Source organism: Nerophis lumbriciformis, linkage group LG26, assembly GCF_033978685.3.
Source record: "Nerophis lumbriciformis linkage group LG26, RoL_Nlum_v2.1, whole genome shotgun sequence".
Classification (NCBI taxonomy): Eukaryota; Metazoa; Chordata; class Actinopteri; order Syngnathiformes; family Syngnathidae; genus Nerophis; species Nerophis lumbriciformis.
In genome coordinates, this window is record NC_084573.2 from 27,774,243 (window position 1) to 27,796,632 (window position 22,390).

At 40.4% G+C, this 22,390-nt stretch overlaps 1 long non-coding RNA gene across 2 annotated transcripts in view; it reads right to left on the reverse strand.

The window, feature by feature from the left end:
- Nucleotides 1–831: 831 nt before the first annotated feature.
- The window catches only part of LOC133623519 (uncharacterized), a 119,645-nt gene continuing 98,086 nt past the window's right edge, over nt 832–22,390 (reverse strand). For both annotated transcript variants that reach the window (XR_009817897.2, XR_012051180.1), the window contains exons 5-6: nt 1,033–1,100; nt 832–904 (exon numbers count right to left, since the gene is read on the reverse strand). This is a non-coding gene — a long non-coding RNA (uncharacterized lncRNA). The remainder of the gene's footprint in view (nt 905–1,032; nt 1,101–22,390) is intronic.

Genomic DNA, 22,390 nt, shown 5'->3' on the forward strand with positions numbered 1-22,390 from the left:
TTTATGTAGAAAATGGTCTGTGAAAATAATACATACATTAACCCGGTCCCTGGTGGGAAAAAAGGTTAGGGAACCCTGATGTAGACCACGAGGAAGTGTTTCAAATGTAGAAAACAATCATAATATGTCCCCTTGAAAATAAATTGGGTGATAAATCTGAGTTTATACATGATTAATGCAATATTTTTTGTGATAAATCACTTGCGTTAACTCGTTAAATTAGACAGCCCTAGTTTTTACATGTAAACGCAGGATACAACACCTCACTTTTTTCTGTGGTCTAGTATTTAAAAGTGTGTTTTGGATAATTGAGTGGTGAAACTTAAACCACTCTATCTTGTGTAGACTTTTTACTACCACGCTGATAAACAGTTTGAAATGTTGCCAGACATTTTAAAGCACTGCCATACAACATGCGACAAACAGCCTGTAGCGTTCCATCAGTAATTGAAGCAATTTCTCAGTAGCCGCATTTAGATGTGTGAAACCTATTCATCAAATCAACTGAGCAATGAGCCATGAAAGCTGCAGCTGAGGTACAAAAAAAAAAAAAAAAAAAGACTATTAAAGCAAATAGAGTTGTTTGTCAAAACCCACCTTTATACATACTTTACACAGAACAGTATATTTACTAGGGCTGCAACAATTAATCGATTAAAATCGATTATAAAAATAGTTGCCGATTAATTTAGTCATCGATACTATGCTATGCGCATGCGCGGAGTCTTTTTTTTTTTTTTAAATAAACCTTTATTTATAAACTGCAACATTTACAAACAGCTGAGAAACAATAATCAAAGTAAGTACAAAAACAGTAGAAAACAGCGCAGGCTACGTCTCATGAGGTGGAGGTAAGCTAGCCAATGAGGTGTCATGTGCAGCTCACGTGACGACGTCTCCTTTACTGGAAACATTCGAAAAATGGCGCAGGAAAACAGTACCGATAGTTCAGCGGAAACACATCTTGAGGTTATTGCTTCAATGGAGAAAATTGTACGACCTAAGTCGTCAAAAGTGTGGGAACAACTTTACTTTAAAGACTTCAAAGAAGACCGTTTCCTGCAAAATGGCACGGAAGTACAACATTGCTTCAGGAGCACCTGAAAAGGAAACATGTGGGAGCCATTGATGAAGGGAAGAACTCACAGTACGTAACTTTTTAAGTCCATAGTGGCAACAGGCATTCATGAGTTCAGCTTTTCTGTGAGTAACGTTATGTTCAACAAAGTTCATTCTTAGGAGTGGTAATAGATGAAAATATATCATGGAAGCCTCATATAAGTTACCTGAGGACAAAAGTTGCTAAATGTGTTGGAATGATGAGGAGATCATGTCATTTATTGAACACCAATGCTCTGCTTTTATTGTATCATTCATTTATTATGTCATATCTAAACTATTGTGTTGAAGTCTGGGGAAATTGTTATAAATCCCATCTACAGCCTTTAGTCACTCTGCAGAAAAAGGCCATTAGGATTGTGTCCAATGTTCACTACTTACATCATTCAAATCCACTAATCATGGAGTTAAAGCAATTTAAACTGCACGATGTGATCAATTTTAAAACTGCTCAAATTATGTTTAGGGCATCCCAAAACTCTCTACCATCCAATATACAAAACCTATTCCAGGATAGAGATGCTCACCATAGTTACAGTCTAAGAGGAAACAACAAATTATATTTTCCTAAATTTAGAACAACTTTAAAATCAATGTGCATTTCAGTGCGTGGAGTCAGTCTGTGGAACAACTTAGGGGACGAGTTAAAAACCTGTTCTAACATGATTCAATTTAAAAGACTGTTTAAAAAAGAAGTACTGAAGAAGTACGAGGAGGAAAGAGGGTGATGCCCTCAGCACAGAGCGATGGGAGAGAGGTGTATGGTCAGAGAGTGTTTGGGCCTGTGTGTGTGTGTGTGTATGTGTGTGTGTTTTGTCTCGTCTTGTCTGGTCTCATAGTAACAGTGGTACTATTGTATTGTTAGCAGAGGTGGGTAGAGTAGCCAGAAATTGTACTCAAGTAAGAGTACTGTTACTTTAGAGATTTATTACTCAAGTAAAAGTAAGGAGTAGTCACCCAAATATTTACTTGAGTAAAAGTAAAAAGTATGTTGTGAAAAAACTACTCAAGTACTGAGTAACTGATGAGTAACATACACACTCATATCATATATATATATATATATACATACATACATACATACATATACATTGATATATACAGTATATAATTTATAAGTATTTATTTTGCTGTTTTTGTTTACATGTTAAAGGTGTTTTAATGAATATACATGCATGTTTAACATATAGATTCCTTTCTTTAATGAAGACTAGAATATAAGTTGGTGTATTACCTGATTCTAATGACTTGCGTTGATTGTAATCAGACAGTCGTGATGATAACGTCCACGTTTTCAAATGGAGGAGAAGAAAAGTTCCTCCTTTCTGTCTAATACCACATGAAAGTGGTGGGTTTTTGGCATCCTATTTGTCCAGCTTCCATATTCGTTTTTATACACTTTACAAGAAATATATTGGTGTCAAACTCCGTAGCTTGCTAGCTTGTTTACGCTGGCTTTCGGAGACTCTTGTTTTGAAAGCGCAGGCGCGATGGCGCGGCACTTTTATTGTGAAGACAGGAACGTCCTCATGTGCGGTCAGTCTTGAGGCTTTTGACGGTATGGTTGAAATAAAACAAGTATCTTTTTTCCTTCACACTTTTGATTGATTGATTTGAACTTTTATTATTAGATTGCACAGTACCGGTACAGTACATATTCCGTACAATTGACCACTAAATGGTAACACCCCAATAAGTTTTTCAACTTGTTTAAGTCAGGTCATGTGACCACCTGGCTCTGTTTGATTGGTCCAACGTCTCCAGTGACTGCATCTGATTGGTGGAACGAAGTGAAACGTCACCAGTAAGGCAGGCACTTTGAAGGTCTGTCTGACAGACCAAAACAAACAAAGCGTGCATTAACAGATCGATAAAAATTAGTAGCGAGTAGCGAGCTGAATGTAGATAAAAGTAGCGGAGTAAAAGTAGCGGAGTAAAAGTAGCGTTCCTTCTCTATAAATATACTTAAGTAAAAGTAAAAGTATGTTGCATTAAAACTACTCTTAGAAGTACAATTTATCCCAAAAGTTACTCAAGTAGATGTAACGGAGTAAATGTAGCGCGTTACTACCCACCTCTGATTGTTAGTGTACATGAGCTTTTCTTGTTTTTGTTTGTATAGTATTGTTCTTGTATTATATTGTTTATGTTAAATGTGGAATGAGTGAGAGGGGTTGGGATATTATAAGCATCTGCTTCATCCAACCCCTTTTCAAGCCTTGCATAAATGTCCCTGCCAAAATGTTAACAAAAAAAATGTGTGTTGTTGTACTGTGCAGGTTTGAAATAAATAATTCAATCAATCAAAAAAACGTTATGCCTTTGTTGCAACGCGGGGCTGATAATGTGACTCCGGCACATTTGACTACGTTTTGAGAGAGAAAACGTGGCCAATTTCGAAATGAACGTAACGGACAGAAATATCTCAGGTTGGTTTCATAATGGATCAATGTAGCCGGGCCCGATAAAGCTATATAAATCTATTTAGATTTGAGTGACGCTTTAGTATAACTAAACGTTATGAAGGTGCTGGAATATTTCATGCTATTATTCAGAGGCAGCCTAAAATGAATCCTTTACTATTCACAACAGAAACGTGTACAATATCTGATTCAGTTCTGATCTGATGAGTTACATTTCTGTGTTATTATTGGTGTATGCTGCACCCCCAATGTCCAGAACATGGTGCCAGTATGCTGTTTTTTCCCCCCAATAAAATACTGGAAAGGATGGAAATGTAGTTTGTCTCTTTTATCCGATTATTAATCGATTAATCGAAGTCATAATCTACAGATTAATCGATTATCAAATTAATCGTTAGTTGCAGCCCTAATATATACCATTTCTGTTTTTCCATTTTGAGTACGATTAAAATGTTAAGTGCCAATTCTACTGCGTTCCTGGTTTTTACACCACCGGTTCGTTGAACTTTGCATGGCACTGCAGCACGCAGCGATCATTGTTGTTCAACGTTAGCGCATACTTAGCGTAATGATACATCGGCAGTGTGTCTAATGAAGATGTATATGATATGTGAACGTTTGCCCACTTCATCGGCTTGTTAATGGGCAGATTTGTTTGTATGTGCCAAGGACTCTGTGTGGCACGTGGGTAGAATGTTTAGCGGGGCCGATGTTGCCACCCCAGAGAGGCGGGGTTAACGAGCCAATCACAGTCCATCAGGGAAGCTATTAAAGAGCAGAGACGAGCTCAGTGGTCATTCGCTCTGTCTCGCTTCTCCTTCCCCCCCAATCTCACTGTAACGTTACTGGCCTCCTCATTCTCTCCGGCCGCCGAGCTTCCTGCATTTTGCGCTTCATACTCCCCACAGATTAGTGTTAACGAGGATATTAGACCCAGCCTCAAGCAAGGCTTCCTTTCTTTTAGTCATTTAGTGAGGCATGTGTCAGTTTTGTGAGCTGTCTTTGGGAGCCAAAAATGGACTGCTGGAGAGAGGGGGCAGCAAAAAGTGTGCAAGAGTCTTATTGAGTATGACGCGGGCATGACCTGGAAATGGGTAGAGACATTGCTTCAAGGGGGGAGTGGCATCACACTGACATTAGAGGTCATGTAATTTCAGCTGTCAGACTGTAAAAAAAAAAAAAAAAAAAAAAAAAAAAAAGAAAGAAAAAAAGTTCCAGAAGGCGAAGTACTTCTTATCTTCTCTTCCTCACCATGGCTGCAATACATTGTCTGCTGAAAAGTGTCTTCTCAAGCTAATTTGGTTATTTACCATATTTTACGGACTTTATGTATGTAAGCCACCCCCACTAATTTTTAGAAAAACATCGTTTACGTTTATTTGCCGCACCGGACTATAAGCCGCAGTCCTATCTTGTCGATTGCATTGTACCATATGTCCCGGCAAGAAATCTGCGTTCAAAGAACTCCGGCTTATTAGTGATTCCCAGAGCCCAAAAAAGGTCTGCGGGCTATAGAGCGTTTTCTATTCGGGCTCCAGTACTATGGAATGCCCTCCCGGTAACAATTAGAGATGCTACCTCAGTAGAAGCATTTAAGTCCCATCTTAAAACTCATTTGTATACTCTAGCCTTTAAATAGCCCCCCTGTTAGACCAGTTGATCTGCCGTTTCTTTTCTTTTCTCCTCTGCTCCCTTTTTCCTTGAGGGAGGGGGGGCACAGGTCCGGTGGCCATGGATGAAGTGCTGGCTGTCCAGAGTCGGGACCCGGGGTGGACCGCTCGCCTGTGCATCGGCTGGGAACATCTCTGCGCTGCTGACCCGTCTCCGCTCGGGATGGTGTCCTGCTGGCCCCACTATGGACTGGACTCTTACTATTATGTTGGATCCACTATGGACTGGACTCTCACAATATTATGTCAGACCCACTCGACATCCATTGCTTTCGGTCTCCCCTAGAGGGGGGGGGGGTTACCCACATATGCGGTCCTCTCCAAGGTTTCTCATAGTCATTCACATCGACGTCCCACTGGGGTGAGTTTTTCCTTGCCTGTATGTGGGCTTTGTACCGAGGATGTCGTTGTGGCTTGTGCAGCCCTTTGAGACACTTGTGATTTAGGGCTATATAAATAAACATTGATTGATTGATTGATTGAGATATATACGTTGTGAAATTAGTTATTTCCACAGAAAGATTATGTAAATATTTATTTACATACCTTAATTGTTTGCAAAAACGGCAGTAAAACAGAAGTCGTCGTCATGGACCCACTAGCTGCAGAAGCTAGCTTTCTCTGTGTAGAAATATGGGGAAATAACTACAAAAGTACACTTCATTCACTAAAAGTGTTACAAAAAAGATCAGTTAGAATAATACATAATGTTGGATATAGAGAACATACAAATCCTTTATTTATTGAATCAAAAATACTGAAATTCCATAGTGAATTTGCAAACAGCTAAAATGATACACAAAGCAAACTATAACCTGCTACCCAAGAATATACAACAATTCTTCTCAAAAAATTGAGAAATATAATCTTAGAGAAAAGTGTAATTTAAAACATTTGTATGCACGTACAACACTTAAGACCTTGAGCATATCAGTATGTGGAATTAAATTATGGAATGGATTAAGCAAAGCAATCAAACAATGTACTAATATGATCCACTTCAAAAAAACTCTTCAAACTTAAAGTGTTTACAAAGTACAAAGAACAAAAACCATGACACACATTCTCAATTTATTTCATCCAGCCATTCATTCATTCTCAAAATAATCTTACTTATCTCACTTATGAAATATGAATTACTTCACCAATTATTATTATTAAATTATTATTTATTTATTTATTTTATTGTGATTACTTATGGAGTATATTGTGAATAAATTGTGAACAGGAAGTGAACAAAAAGTTTTAGCAACTGTTATGTAAAAGAAAAGGGGTAGGATTAAATAAGCTCTGCTTCTTCCTACTCCTTTTCGAACATGTTGAAAAGAGAAACTGGAAATTGTGATATATCATGTTGTATGCTTGCATGTTCGAAATAAACTCAAATTCAAACTCAATCAGCTAAACAGACTCAATAACTCCACGGTGACGTTAAGTTAGAATAATCATGTATATATATATATATTATCACACAACCTTAGTATGCTTAAAGTCTGTTGCTATAGTTATTAGCTATTGTGCTCAAATTAGACTTTTGTATCAGTGCAAGGACGAAACTTCTTGTCTGAGGGGTGGCCTCAGCCGCAGATGTTATCTTTGTTTTAGCCCGCTAACAGCCAAGGACTTCAAGGACCTCAATGAAGATAAGACGACAGCATGCAGACGAAGCAGAGACAAGGCGAAATCACAAGGCCCCCAGCACATTCCGTCACGTATTGTGCGTACTGGACCTGCTTCGCATAATATATGCTATCACTCCTTTTAGAGGCGGCGTCAGTAATGTTGACTGTGGAACTCCTGAATAAATAGAGGATCGCAGGTGCTGTACCTTAGAGCGTAGGGCGAGACTGTGACTAAGTGTGCAGCTCCATGCGTTCTCCTCATGAGCTAAATTGAACTCCGTCTCTGCATGATTCCTTGCTTCTTGTCTGATTTATAGATGTCATCAGTGTTTGAACCTGACACGTTAATAAAAAGAATGCTATTGTAAGTTAATAATACTAACACAGACACTCATACGTGTTGGTATATTAGCTAATGCTAACAACGCTCGCTTGATTACAATACCACATACATGCATGAAAACACTCCTACAGACATCACACATGGGACGGTTTAGTAAGTAAGAATTGTTTTATTATATTGTAAAACTTTAAACGTTGCTTGCCTTGATGAATGTGATTAAGTGAACAACATTTTGATAGCGCTTTTCTCTAGAGACAAAGCACTTCACATAGTGAAACCCACTATCTACATCTTTAATCTAAATTCTTAGTCAAATCTAATGTGTTAGATTTTGCCCATAATCGACGATCAGTAGAAACGACTACCCTTTTTTTTTTAGATGAATTTACAGATGACAATCTGGAGTAGGACTGTATATACTAACTGGTCAGTAACGTCACTTGGATGTGATCAAGCCCGTATGCCACATTTAAACCAGTGTGGGTGGCACAGGGAGCAGGTGGGCAAAGTGTCTTGCCCAAGGACACATTGGCAGTGACGAGGATGGCAGAAGCGGGGATCGAACCTGGAACCCTGAAGTTGCTGGCACGGCCGCTCTACCGACCGAGCCACGCCGTCCCACTATGAAGAATGAAGAATCCATACGAGTAGACACGCTATGGGAGGCTAGAAAACGGAATGCCACGTCCACTTTCGGTTGAAAGCGCTAAATGGAAGGACACTGCACCACGTGCAGTGAGCGAACCCTTCCAAAAGATGGCACCAAAGCACAAACAATAACACGCCTTTTCAGTAAGCCATGTACAAACCCCGTTTCCATATGAGTTGGGAAATTGTGTTAGATGTAAATATAACTGGAATACAATGATTTGCAAATCCTTTTCAACCCATATTCAATTGAATGCACTACAAAGACAAGATATTTGATGTTCAAACTCAAACTTTACTTTTTTTTTGCAAATAATACCGTATTTTCCGCACTATAAGGCGCACCTAAAAACCACAAATTTTCTCAAAAGCTGACAGTGCGCCTTATAACCCGGTGCGCTTTATATATGGATAAATATTAAGATTCATTTTCATAAAGTTTAGGTCTCGCAACTACGGTAAACAGCCGCCATCTTTTTTCCCCGTAGAAGAAGCGCGCGGTGCATGCTGGGATATGTGACGTTTCATTTCCATTTGTGTGTTTATGTAAAGACCCCAAAATGGCTCCTATTAAGTGTGTTGTCTGTCTAATTATAAATAATGCAGACGAGGCGTGTTAACTGAGTTCTCAACGTTTACTCACAGCGTGCTAACTGCCAGCATACAACGCTTCTCAGGGCTACCGCGCATGCTCGTAACTATCGTTGCATGCTGGGTAGTGTAGTTGTTATATTTGCTAGCTCATAACAGCACATTGAGAGACACGCTTACGCGCTTAATTCAATACTCGCCGTCATTCCGGGTGGATTGACAAAAGACCTCCAGCCGCTAGATATTGGTGTCAACAGGGCATTCGAAGCTAGACTGCTAACTGCGTGGGAACAATGGATGACAGAAGGCGAACACACCTTCACTAAGACGAGGAGGCAGCGCCAGACGACGCCAACATCTGCCAGTGGATCGTAAATTTGCCCAACTTTTCACTTCGGACACCGAAGACGAAGGATTTACGAATGAAGAATAACTTCAGAAAGTGAGCGCTATGTTTATTTTGTGTGTTGTGACATTAACGTTCGAGCAACATTATGTTGCTATTGCTCTGCACTATTTTGAATTTTACTATGTTTGTGATTGCACATTTGCGTACATTTTGGGAGTGAACAGAGTTGTTAGAACGCTGGTTTTCAATATATTATTAAAGTTTGACTGACCTATCTGACTGTTTTTTTGACATTCCCTTTAGCGCAGCGTAGGCGCGGCTTATAGTCCGGGGCGGCTTATTGGTGGAAAAAGTTATGAAATATGCCATTCATTGAAGGTGCGGCTAATAATCCGGTGCGCCTTATAGTGCGGAAAATACGGTAATTAACTTAGAATTTCATGGCTGCAACACGTGCCAAAGTAGTTGGGAAAGGGCATGTTCACCATTGTGTTACATGGCCTTTCCTTTTAACAACACTCAGTAAACGTTTGGGAACTGAGGAGACACATTTTTTAAGCTTCTCAGGTAGAATTATTTCCCATTCTTGTTTGATGTACAGCTTAAGTTGTTCAACAGTACGAGGGTCTCCGTTGTGGTATTTTAGGCTTCATAATGCGCCACACATTTTCAATGGGAGACAGGTCTGGACTACAGGCAGGCCAGTCTAGTACCCGCACTCTTTTACTATGAAGCCACGTTGATGTAACACGTGGCTTGGCATTGTCTTGCTGAAATAAGCAGGGGCGTCCATGGTAACGTTGCTTGGATGGCAACATATGTTGCTCCAAAACCTGTATGTACCTTTCAGCATTAATGGCGCCTTCACAGATGTGTAAGTTACCCATGTCTTGGGCACTAATACACCCCCATACCATCACAGATTCTGGCTTTTCAACTTTGCGCCTATAACAATCCGGATGGTTCTTTTCCTCTTTGGTCCGGAGGACACGACGTCCACAGTTTCCAAAAACAATTTGAAATGTGGACTCGTCAGACCACAGAACACTTTTCCACTTTGTATCAGTCCAGCTTCTATGAATTCAGGCCCAGCGAAGCAGACGGCGTTTCTGGATGTTGTTGATAAACGGTTTTCGCCTTGCATAGGAGAGTTTTAACTTGCACTTACAGATGTAGCGACCAACTGTAGTTACTGACAGTGGGTTTCTGAAGTGTTCCTGAGCCCATGTGGTGATATCCTTTACACACTGATGTCACTTGTTGATGCAGTACAGCCTGAGGGATCAAAGGTCACGGGCTTAGCTGCTTACGTGCAGTGATTTCTCCAGATTCTCTGAACCCTTCGATGATATTACAGACCGTAGATGGTGAAATCCCTAAATTCCTTGCAATAGCTGGTTGAGAAAGGTTTTTCTTAAACTGTTCAACAATTTGCTCACGCATTTGTTGACAAAGTGGTGATCCTCGCCCCATCCTTGTTTGTGAATGACTGAGCATTTCATGGAATCTACTTGTATACCCAATCAAGGCACCCACCTGTTCTCAATTTGCCTGTTCACCTGTGGGATGTTCCAAATAAGTGTTTGATGAGCATTCCTCAACTTTATCAGTATTTATTGCCACCTTTCCCAACTTCTTTGTCACGTGTTGTTGGCATTAAATTCTAAAGTTAATGGTTATTTGCAAAAAAAAAAAAGTTTATCAGTTTGAACATCAAATATGTTGTTTTTGTAGCATATTCAATTGAATATGGGTTGAAAATGATTTGCAAATCATTGTATTCTGTTTATATTTACATCTTACACAATTTCCCAACTCATATGGAAACGGGGTTTGTATTTACAGCATTCAAAATGTAGGAGAAAAGTAGAGGCTCATTGTCCAGAATTTACAGTACTTTTGTTTTTCTTTGCGAGCAGCATAACTGAAGTTTGTGTGTTTCTGGACTAGCAAACAACAATAACCTCAAAGTATTGTATTCCTCATCAAATCAGGGGACAGTTTTTTTCTTTTTGCAGTTGTCAATCATTTTAACAGGGATGGCGCAGGACAAACAAAGCCCCAGCAGATGGTGATGTTTATTTAAAACACTGTTCCGTCCATCAGTGTGTGCAGGAGTGTGGCGATCACGTTGTATGCTGAGAGCAAACGTGGTGGTGGAGGCGGGGCCTCAAGTGTATCAATCATGCATGTGTTGTTTTAGCTCTCCACTGCTCTCAAAAGCACTCCAGTGCATCTGGTGCTTAGCTGCCACGTCTTGGTGTCCATGACAGTTTTGCACGCTTTACTGTGAAACTGAAATGAAGGACAAGTCGCGAGGCTAGCTAGCGCTGTTTGCTAGCTGTATCCAGCGCCATCATTCAAATTTCATGAGGAAATTGCAGATCTTTGGCCCTAGGGTCTCTGGCGGGCTTTTTTCACTTTTCGCAGAATGGCCAACAGCTTTTCTTGGATGCTGGATTTGGGCATCTTCTTCATAGGCTTTTAAGGCATGGATACTGGCTGCGTTTCGGGTTGGCTAGTAAGGTTTGATACACTATATTGCAAGACGTATTTGGCCACCCATCCAAACTGATCAGAATCAGGTGTCCTAATCACTTGCCCCGGCCACAGGTGTATAAAATCAAGCACTTAGGCATGGAGACTGTTTCTACAAACATTTGTGAAAGAATGGGCCGCTCTCAGGAGCTCAGTGATTTCCAGCGTGGAACTGTCATAGGATGCCACCTGCGCAACAAATCCAGTCGTGAAATTACCTCGCCCCTAAATATTCCAAAGTCAACTGTCAGCTTTATTATAAGAAAAGGGAAGAGTTTGGGAACAACAGCAACTCAGCCACGAAGTGGTAGGCCACGTCAGCTGACAGAGAGGGATCAGCGGATGCTGAAGCGCATAGTGCAAAGACTTTCTGCACAGTCAGTTGCTACAGAGCTCCAAACTTCATGTGACCTTCCAATTAGCCCACGTACAGTACGCAGAGAGCTTCATGGAATGGGTTTCTATGGCTGTGCAGCTGCATCTAAGCCATACATCACCAAGTCCAATGCAAAGTGTCGGATGCAGTAAATAATGATAAATGGGTTGTACTTGTATAGCGCTTTTCTACCTTCAAGGTACTCAAAGCGCTTTGACACTACTTCCACATTTACCCATTCACACACACATTCACACACTGATGGAGGGAGCTGCCATGCAAGGCGCTAACCAGCACCCATCAGGAGCAAGGGTGAAGTGTCTTGCTCAGGACACAACGGACATGACGAGGTTGGTACTAGGTGGGGATTGAACCAGGGACCCTCGGGTCGCGCACGGCCATTCTTCCACTGCGCCAAAGCACGTCGCCACTGGACTCTAGAGCAGTGAAGATGTCTTCTCTGGAGTGATGAATCACGCTTTTCCATCTGGCAATCTGATGGACGAGTCTGGGTTTGGAGGTTGCCAGGAGAACGTTACATTTCGGACTGCATTGTGCCGAGTGTGAAATTTGGTGGAGGAAGAATTATGGTGTGGGGTTGTTTTTCAGGAGTTGGGCTTGGCTCCTTAGTTCCAGTGAAAGGAACTTTGAATGCTCCAGGATACCAAAACATTTTGGACAATTCCATGCTCCTAACCTTATGGGAACAGTTTGGAGCGGGCCCCTTCCTCTTCCAACATGACTGTGCACCAGTGCACAAAGCAAGGTCTATAAAGACATGGATGACAGAGTCTGGTGTGGATGAACTTGATTGGCCTGCACAGAGTCCTGACCTGAACCCGATAGAACACCTTTGGAAACATTAGAACGGAGACTGAGAGCCAGGCCTTTTCGACCAACATCAGCGTGTGACCTCACCAATGCGCCTTTGGAAGAATGGTCTAAAATTCCTATAAAGACACTCCGCAACCTTGTGGACAGCCTTCCCAGAAGAGTTGAATCTGTAATAGCTGCAAAAGGTGGACCGAAATCATATTGAACCCTACAAGTTAGGAATGGGATGGCGAGTGCGGGGTTGGTTTTTCAGGAGTTGGGCTTGGCCACTTAGTTTCAGTGAAAGGAACTTTGAATGCTCCAGGAAACCAAAACATTTTTGGACAATTCCATGAGATGGCACTTCAAGTTCATATGCGAGTCAAGGTAGGTGGCCAAATACTTTTGGCAATATAGTGTATGTCGAAGCTAGAAGTTTTTTTTCCCCATTCCTCAAAGAGTGTTTGCAGGGCATTTGGTGTATGTGTTCTTGTGATGAGTCCAGAAGTCCCACACGGCAGACGCCATGTTTGTTTGAGCTTAAGGGAAATTATGACCTCCTACAAAAGTAGAAGCGCTTAATTTGTTCACCCTAAAACACTTACAGCACAATATAGGTAATCTCGCCTCATTGGTGCGTTTAAAAAAAAAAAGAAGGAAGTTACGGAGCAATTTTTTCATGTGATCTGACAATCCATCCATCCATCCATCCATTTTCTACCGCTTATTCCCTTCAGGGACGCGGGGCGGGGGGCGCTGGAGCCTATCTCAGCTACAATCGGGCGGAAGGCGGGGTACACCCTGGACAAGTCGCCACCTCATCGCAGGGCCAACACAGATAGACAGACAACATTCACACTCACATTCACACACGAGGGACCATTTAGTGTTGCCAATCAACCTATCCCCAATCATGACATCCTAATTCCTGCATTTATTGCAAAGCAGTGATTCAATTGGTATGTATAAATACCAACTGGTAACACCTGGGCTCAAATAATTATGCGCATGTATTCTACCTAGCAACAGACGTGACGTTTCCATCCATTTTCTATACCACCTGTGAAAAACTCAAGGCCCGGGGGCCAGATGTGGCCCGCCACTTCATTTTATTTGGCCCTGGAACTTATATGTATCAATAAAGTACCGTAACTTTTCTTACTAAATGTCTTCTTTCTTTCTATTTTGGGAGGAAAAAAAAATGTACTCCATGTAATCGCAAATTATGTTAACTTAAATAATGTCTAATTATGCAAAAATATATTGTCAAACATTTAAACCATTTTTAAATAGAAATAAATACTAATAATAATAATGATTTCAAAACAAGTTATCCATCAAATTATGCAATGTAAAAGTAGCAATAAATTTCATGCTAAAACTGTGAGATTTACTGTGGTTTTTGCAGCATTTTTCTCTAAATGAAAAAAACAGTACTTTTTTTACTGTAATAAACTGGTGCCGTTTTGGCATTTGCAGTAATACACCGAAAAATCTACAGTTGTTGATTTGCGGTAAAAAAAAACAAAAAAATAGTTTTACTGTAAAATTGCAGTTTTTTTTATTTACAGTAAAAAAAAAATTACATTTTACAGTAAAATTCTAGCAACTGAGCTGCCTTTTTTTTTTTTTTTTTTTACCATAAAAACATCAGTACTGTTTTTCCATTTAAATTATTGCAACTTAACATTTTTTTTTTTTTACATTTTAGTTTTTACAAAATCTACTAATAAATTGCATTAAAAAATTGTGTAATAATAGTATTCACTGTTAGAAGTGGGCCTCTGGGGCCAAACATAACGGCGATGTGGCCCTCAGTGAAAATGACTTTGACACCTCTGTTCTATAGCGTTTGTCCACACTAAACTCATTCTAAACTACATTTAGTAAAGTTAATTAAATCATCACCCAAAGTATGCCTATGAGTAGCAAAGTTAATAAAACATTGAACTACAAAGATGGCTGCCACTGCGTACTCTTAATTCGCATAATACCTATAGTACCCATAATGCACTGCTGCGACAGTACTGTGTTTTTGGCAAATTTTGGACTGAATCAACAAATGCATTTCCTGATTTTGTGGAACATGCCGTCAAGGTTCATTTTAGGAAGAAAAAAGTTAACCCTAAGTAAGATGCAACAGTTAAAAATGACTCACGAGTACTCGCCATCGACAGTACTGTGTTTTTGCCTAATTTCAGGGCTAAATCAACGTTATCGCTTATATAAAAGATTCTGATAGTGAAATACGATTCGTTAGATTTTACCCATAGTCAACAATTAGTTGAAACGATGACCTTTTTTTCCGGATTAATTGTTAGGAATACTCTGTACAATCTACTAATAAAAGTCTCAATCAATCAATCAATCTTCTTGGTGGAAGTCATGACCTCAAAAGGCAAAAGACAGCAGGCAGCTTGCAGGTTAAGGATTGTTTAACGTCCAAAAATCCAAAATGGAGTGTAACAGGGATGTGCACAAAACCAGCACAAGGAAACTGTGCCTGAAAAAATAGCAAACAACATAGAAATGCAAAACAAGAAGTCAAAAATGCTACTAACCATTTAAAAGTTCCTCCAACAAACAAGACACCAAACTTTTGCAATGATCCCACACCGACAAATATATGAGACTGGCTTAAATACTGCCCAAATTATAATTATATAATTATATATTATATTACCAAAACGGGAAGTGGAACAAAATAAGAGCACAAGAAAGGAAGTGAACCAAGAACACAAGAAAGACATCCCAAAACTAAACAAAGAATGGCTTTGCCTAACAGATTGTAACATTATTAAGCAGATGATGATATGGAGTAGTACGGTTTACACTGACTGGTCAGTAACGGCACTTGGATAAGGTCGACTATTCCAAGTTAATGAAATTCTTAAAGGGGAACATTATCACAATTTCAGAAGGGTTAAAACCATTAAAAATCAGTTCCCAGTGGCTTATTTTATTTTTCGAAGTTTTTTTCAAAATTTTACCCATCACGCAATATCCCTAAAAAAAGCTTCAAAGTGCCTGATTTTAACCATCGTTATATACACCCGTCCATTTTCCTGTGACGTCATACAGTGATGCCAATACAAACAAACATGGCGGGTAGAACAGCAAGGTATAGCGGCTTAAGTGATTCAACAGATTACGAATGTATTGAAACGGATGGTTGTAGTGTGGAGGCAGGTAGCGAAAACGAAAATTGAAGAAGAAACTGAAGCTATTGAGCTATATCGGTTTGAACCGTATGCAAGCGAAACCGACGAAAACGACACGACAGCCAGCGACACGGGAGAAAGCGAGGACGAATTCGGCGATCGCCTTCTAACCAACGATTGGTATGTGTTTGTTTGGCATTAAAGGAAACTAACAACTATGAACTAGGTTTACAGCATATTAAATACATTTGGCAACAACATGCACTTTGAGAGTGCAGACAGCCCATTTCAGGCGCGCTAAGAACATATATTTTTCCACGATTTCAGCACTCAGGTTAACCATACCTAAATAGACACAAAATAATGCATTACACAAGACTACCCGAATGTACTCGAATGATTGAAAAAAATAAATGTTTTTAAGCTAAATTAGTGGTAAACAGTTTATGTATAATAATTTACGTAAAACCGCGAGTAATGAATAAAGTTTTCATCAATTAATATATTCTGTAGACATACCCTCATCCGCTCTCTTTTCCTGAAAGATGATCTGTCCAGTTTGGGAGTTGATGTCAGCATCTGCTTGGAGTGTCGCAGGATATCCACACATTCTTGCCATCTCTGTCGTAGCATAGCTTTCGTCGGTAAAGTGTGCGGAACAAACGACTGACCATTTCGTCGGCTTTCCCCACAGCCTTGTATTTTGAACAAATTTCGTCCAATTTCTTGCCACTTTCACATCTTCGGGCCACTGGTGCAACTTGAATCCGTCCCTGTTCGTGTTGTTACACCCTCCGACAACACACCGACGAAAGTGAGAAAATGGCGGATTGCTCCGAGAGCGAATAATAGAAAGGCGTTTAATTCGCCAAAATTCACCCATTTAGAGTTCGGAAATCAGTTAAAAAAATATATGGTCTTTTTTCTGCAACATCAAGGTATATATTGACGCTTACATAGGTCTGGTGATAATGTTCCCCTTTAAATAAATGGACTTTCATTTAAGTGAACAAAACAATGATCTGATTTGCGACTTTTTCCACCTGAAAAAAAAATGATTTTGACTCTTAGAAGACATTCCCAATCTACAGTAAGAAGGACACAGTGCACGGTGGTGTTTTATTCAGTTTGTGAGTTGCGTGAGTTATGAAGCTAGTTAGGACCTTTTGCTAATCTAGAATTATTTGGCATTGGTAGAGCTCTGTGCTTTTCTGATTGCTGTTGATGCCAACTCCATTTTTAATCTGTATTGTACATTATTTTTGTGTGGTACACCCCTGAGACTGCTAGTTGAACAAGAATTTTAGATTCACCTTTGCACTGCACAAACAGAAAAAAAAACCCCTCACTTCTCTACACAGATGGGATCCAGTGTGCTGCTGTGGAATAAATCCTAGGAGGAGGCTGCTTTGATAGAGGGCTTTACGTCTCTCTCGGAGGGCCTGGAGCTGTGCTCACAAACCAACCACAAATCAATACTGCACACATCTGTCCGGGTGTGATTAAATTCTATCATTCCCCATTGACAAACCCCATGCAAACAGCGGTTTACAATATGCGCACTCACGCAGAAATACACTTCGCATGCGTCTTATATCTCGTGATGCCCAACATGTATTAAAAAAAATGAACTGCGGAACTATTTCTAAAAATCTCTAAACTCAGCATATTAGGGACCTCCAGGGCTGACTGTGCAAACTTACCAGTTATACAACGATTAATCATCTAAATCGATTAAAAAAAAGCTTAGATTTTTATTCTGTTGCTTCAATTAATCATTTAATGAGTGTAACTTATAAAAATGTATAAATACCAGACCACATAAAGTACCTGGAACTTTAAATATGTGACATAGTTTCCGCAAGACCCCTGCAATAGTGTGCACATGAGAGCAGTGGTGTGTGTGTGGACAGCAGAGAGGTTTTTTTTAAACAACAATGCACTTGTGACGACCTGGTCGCATGGTGATGCGGGGTTTCGTTCTCCCAGGAATGCAGATCGGGCTTCGGACACAGCGTGCAGGTAAGAAATGATTTATTTAAGAAATAAATTATTCTGGAACAAACAAAAACGTGCTCATAGCACTTAAAGGGGAACATTATCACCAGACCTATGTAAGCGTCAATATATACCTTGATGTTGCAGAAAAAAAGACCATATATTTTTTTCGCCGATTTCCGAACTCTAAATGGGTGAATTTTGGCGAATTAAACGCCTTTCTATTATTCGCTCTCAGAGCGATGACGTCACAACGTAACGTCACATCGGGAAGCAATCCGCCATTTTCTCAAACACATTACAAACACCGAGTCAAATCAGCTCTGTTATTTTCCGTTTTTTCGACAAACATCATGCCTCGTCGGTGTGTTGTCGGAGGGTGTAACAACACGAACAGGGACGGATTCAAGTTGCACCAGTGGCCCAAAGATGCGAAAGTGGCAAGAAATTGGACGTTTGTTCCGCACACTTTACCGACGAAAGCTATGCTACGACAGAGATGGCAAGAATGTGTGGATATCCTGCGACACTCAAAGCAGATGCATTTCCAACGATAACGTCAAAGAAATCTGCCGCCAGACCCCCATTGAATCTGCCGGAGTGTGTGAGCAATTCAGGGACAAAAGACCTCGGTAGCACGGCAAGCAATGGCGGCAGTTTGTTCCCGCAGACGAGCGAGCTAAACCCCCTGGATGTCTTGGCTCACACCGTCCCTTATGCCACCGAAGATGATCAAGAGAACAATATCGACCCTAGCTTCCCTGGCCTGCTGACATCAACTCCAAAACTGGACAGATCAGCTTTCAGGAAAAGAGTGCGGATGAGGGTATGTCTACAGAATATATTAATTGATGAAAATTGTGCTGTCTGCACTCTTAAAGTGCATGTTGTTGCCAAATGTATTTCATATGCTGTAAACCTAGTTCATAGTTGGTAGTTTCCTTTAATGCCAAACAAACACATACCAATCGTTGGTTAGACGGCGATCGCCAAATTTGTCCTCGCTTTCTCCCGTGTCGCTGGCTGTCGTGTCGTTTTCGTCGGTTTCACTTGCATACGGTTCAAACCGATATGGCTCAATAGCTTCAGTTTCTTCTTCAATTTCGTTTTCGCTACCTGCCTCCACACTACAACCATCCGTTTCAATACATGCGTAATCTGCTGAATCGCTTAAGCCGCTGAAATCCGAGTCTGAATCCGAGCTAATGTCGCTATAGCGTGCTGTTCTATGCGCCATGTTTGTTTGAGTTGGCATCACTATGTGACGTCAGAGGAAAATGGACAGGTGTATATAACGATGGTTAAAATCAGGTACTTTGAAGCTTTTTTTAGGGATATTGCGTGATGGGTAAAATTTTGAAAAAAACTTCGAAAAATAAGCCACTGAGAACTGATTTTTAATGGTTTTAACCCTTCTGAAATTGTGATAATGTTCCCCTTTAAGGCAGAAACAAAAGGAGCTAGCGTGGGAGCTAGAAGGTAAACAGAGCCTTTAGCGTGGGAGATAGAAGGTTTAGCGCAGGAAACAAAAGTCGTCATCTGTTGTATGGAAACAAACTAGGAAGCAAGACAGACTGACTGGGAAGGCAGGCTTAAATAATAATGTCAGTGATGACAAACAGGTGCGCGTCAGAAACACAAGCGGCAGGTGGAATTAATATGTAACTATGGTAACCAACTCAAAGGTGCACAGACAGGAACAAAATGAGTCCAAGACTAACAGAAAACACACGTGACCCGAAAACCCAAACAGAAATATGATCCGGGCAGCGGATCATAACAGCACTCATGTTAAAAGTACCATTTTGATGTTGATGGGCATCTTTTTTTAGAAAAAAAATAACTGTTTATTTCCATCATTGTCCCTAAAATACACTATAAAATGTGTTCTATCAGATTACTGGATTCATCAAACTAACTAATCCAGGGGTGTCCAAACTTTTGGACGTGGGGGCCGCATTGGGCTAAAAAAAATTTGATCGAGGGCCGAAAGCCTAATGCTTGTGAAGTGACACACACACATACATGTGTATATAGCCTATACATGAATATGTGTTAGGGGTGTAACGGTACACAAAAATTTCGGTTCGGTACGTACCTCGGTATAGAGGTTACGGTTTGGTTCATTTTCGGTACATAAAGAAAACAACAAAATATAGATTTTCTGGTTATTTATTTACCAACTTTGTAAACAATGGCTTTATCCTTTTAACATTGGGAACACTATAATAATTCTGCCCACGTTAATCAACATTAAACTGCCTCAAGTTGATGCTCAGATTAAATAAAATGACAAAACTTTTCTTCTACATATAAAATGTGCAACATTAAACAGTTTCAAGTCAACTCATCATGCTTAATTTATTACAGCATTTGGGAAGCCTGTAGTTGATTTATTATGTAAATGTTATATTTTTATCAACATGTGATAGCAGGGACCCTGCCATTCAAAACTAGGCTGCTGCATTACTAATGATTAATGTAACTATAGCTGGGAAAAAAATGGTACAATAGCAATAGGAGTGACTATTCATCCCTGAACACCATGGAGTTCATGTAGGCTTAATGATGCAGTTACGTTATTATATCAACTATCAGAGACAGGAACTCTTCATTTAACATAATGTCCTTTTTTGCTGCTTCAACACAGCTCAATCAACACAGAAAAAGGTAAAGTGAAATAACACACACAGACAGGGCTTTGCTGTCCGTAACACACACCGCAAAATGAGCTAGCGCTACGCTAAAAGCGAATTAGCCTTCACCTCAAGCCTCAATTGATCGATTTATTTATTGTAAATAAAGTAATGCAGACATTTCTAAAATATGGCTGACTGCAGCGAGCCACCTCATTGAGAGATCCGACCAGCTCCTTATTTTAAGGCACTGCAGTTTTGCACACGTTCATTAATTTAATAAATGTGGGACTTAATTCACCTGTTTGTTATTTCAAATGTATAGCTGTTTTTAAAGTTGCATGTAATAAACGCTTATTTAGTGAAAAAAAAAGTTAAACTGCATTAGTATACAAAACGTTATCCATCCATCCATTTTCTACCGCTTATTCCCTTTGGGGTCGCAGGGGGCGCTGGAGCCTATCTCAGCTACAATCGGGCGGAAGGCGGGGTATACCCTGGACAAGTCACCACCTCATCGCAGGGCCAACACAGATAGACAGACAACATTCACACTCACATCCACACACTAGGGCCAATTTAGTGTTGCCAATCAACTTATCCCCAGGTGCATGTCTTTGGAAGTGGGAGGAAGCCGGAGTACCCGGAGGGAACCCACGCAGTCACGGGGAGAACATGCAAATTCCACACAGAAAGATCCCGAGCCCGGGATTGAACCCAAGACTACTCAGGACCTTCGTATTGTGAGGCAGATGCACTAACCCCTCTGCCAGTTATGTAAATCATAAATAAAAACAGAATACAATGTTTTGCAAATCCTTTTCAATTTATATTCAATTGAATAGACTGCAAAGACAAGATATTTAATGTTCGAACTGAGAAACGTATTTGATTTATGCAAATAATCATTAACTTAGAATTTAATAGCAGCAACACATTGCAAAAAAGTTGGCACAGGGGTATTTTAACCACTGTGTTACATGGCCTTTCCTTTTAACAACACTCAGTAAACGTTTGGGAACTGAGGAGACACATTTTTGAAACTTTTCAGGTGGAATTCTTTCCCATTCTTGCTTGATATACAGCTTAAGTTGTTCAACAGTCTGTTGTGGTATTTCAGGCTTCATAAGGCGCCACACATTTTCAATGGGAGACAGGTCTGGACTACAGGCTGGCCAGTTTATTACCTGCACTCTTTAACTATGAAGCCACGCAGTTGTAACATGTGGCTTGGCATTGTCTTGATGAAATAAGCAGGGGTGTCCATTAAAAAGACGTTGCTTGGATGGCAACATATGTTGCTCCAAAACCTAAATGTACCTTTCAGCATTAATGGCGCCTTCACAGATGTGTAAGTTACCCATGCCTTGGGCACTAATACACCCCTATATCATCACAGATGCTGGCTTTTGAACTCTGCGCCTATAACAGTCCGGATGGTTCTTTTCCTCTTTGGTCTGGAAGACACGACGTCCACAGTTTCCAAAAACAATTTGAAATTTGGACTCGTCAGACCACAGAACACTTTTCCACTTTGCATCAATCCATCTTAGATGAGCTCGGGCACAGCCAAGGCGGCGGCGTTTCTGGGTGTTGTTGATAAATGGCTTTCGCTTTGCATAGTAGAGTTTTACAGATGTAGCGACGAACTGTAGTTCCCGATAGTGGTTTTCTGAAGTGGTCCTGAGCCCATGTCGTGATATCCTTTACACACAGATGTGGGCTTTTGATGCAGTACCGCCTGAGTGATCAAAGGTCACGGGCATTGCCGCTTACATGCACTGATTTCTCCAGATTCTCTGAACCTTTTGATGATATTACGGACCGTAGATGGTGAAATCCCTAAATTCCTTGCAATAGCTGGTTGAGAAAGGTTGTTCTTAAACTGTTCGACAATTTGCTCACGCATTTGTTCACAAAGTGGTGACCCTCGCCTCATCCTTGTTCGTGAATGACTGAGCATTTCATGGAAGCTGCTTTTATACCCAATCATGGCACCCACCTGTTCCCAATTAGCCTGTTCACCTGTGGGATGTTCCAAATAAGTGTTTGATGAGCATTCTTCAACTTTCTCAGTCTTTTTTGCCACTTGTGCCAGCTTTT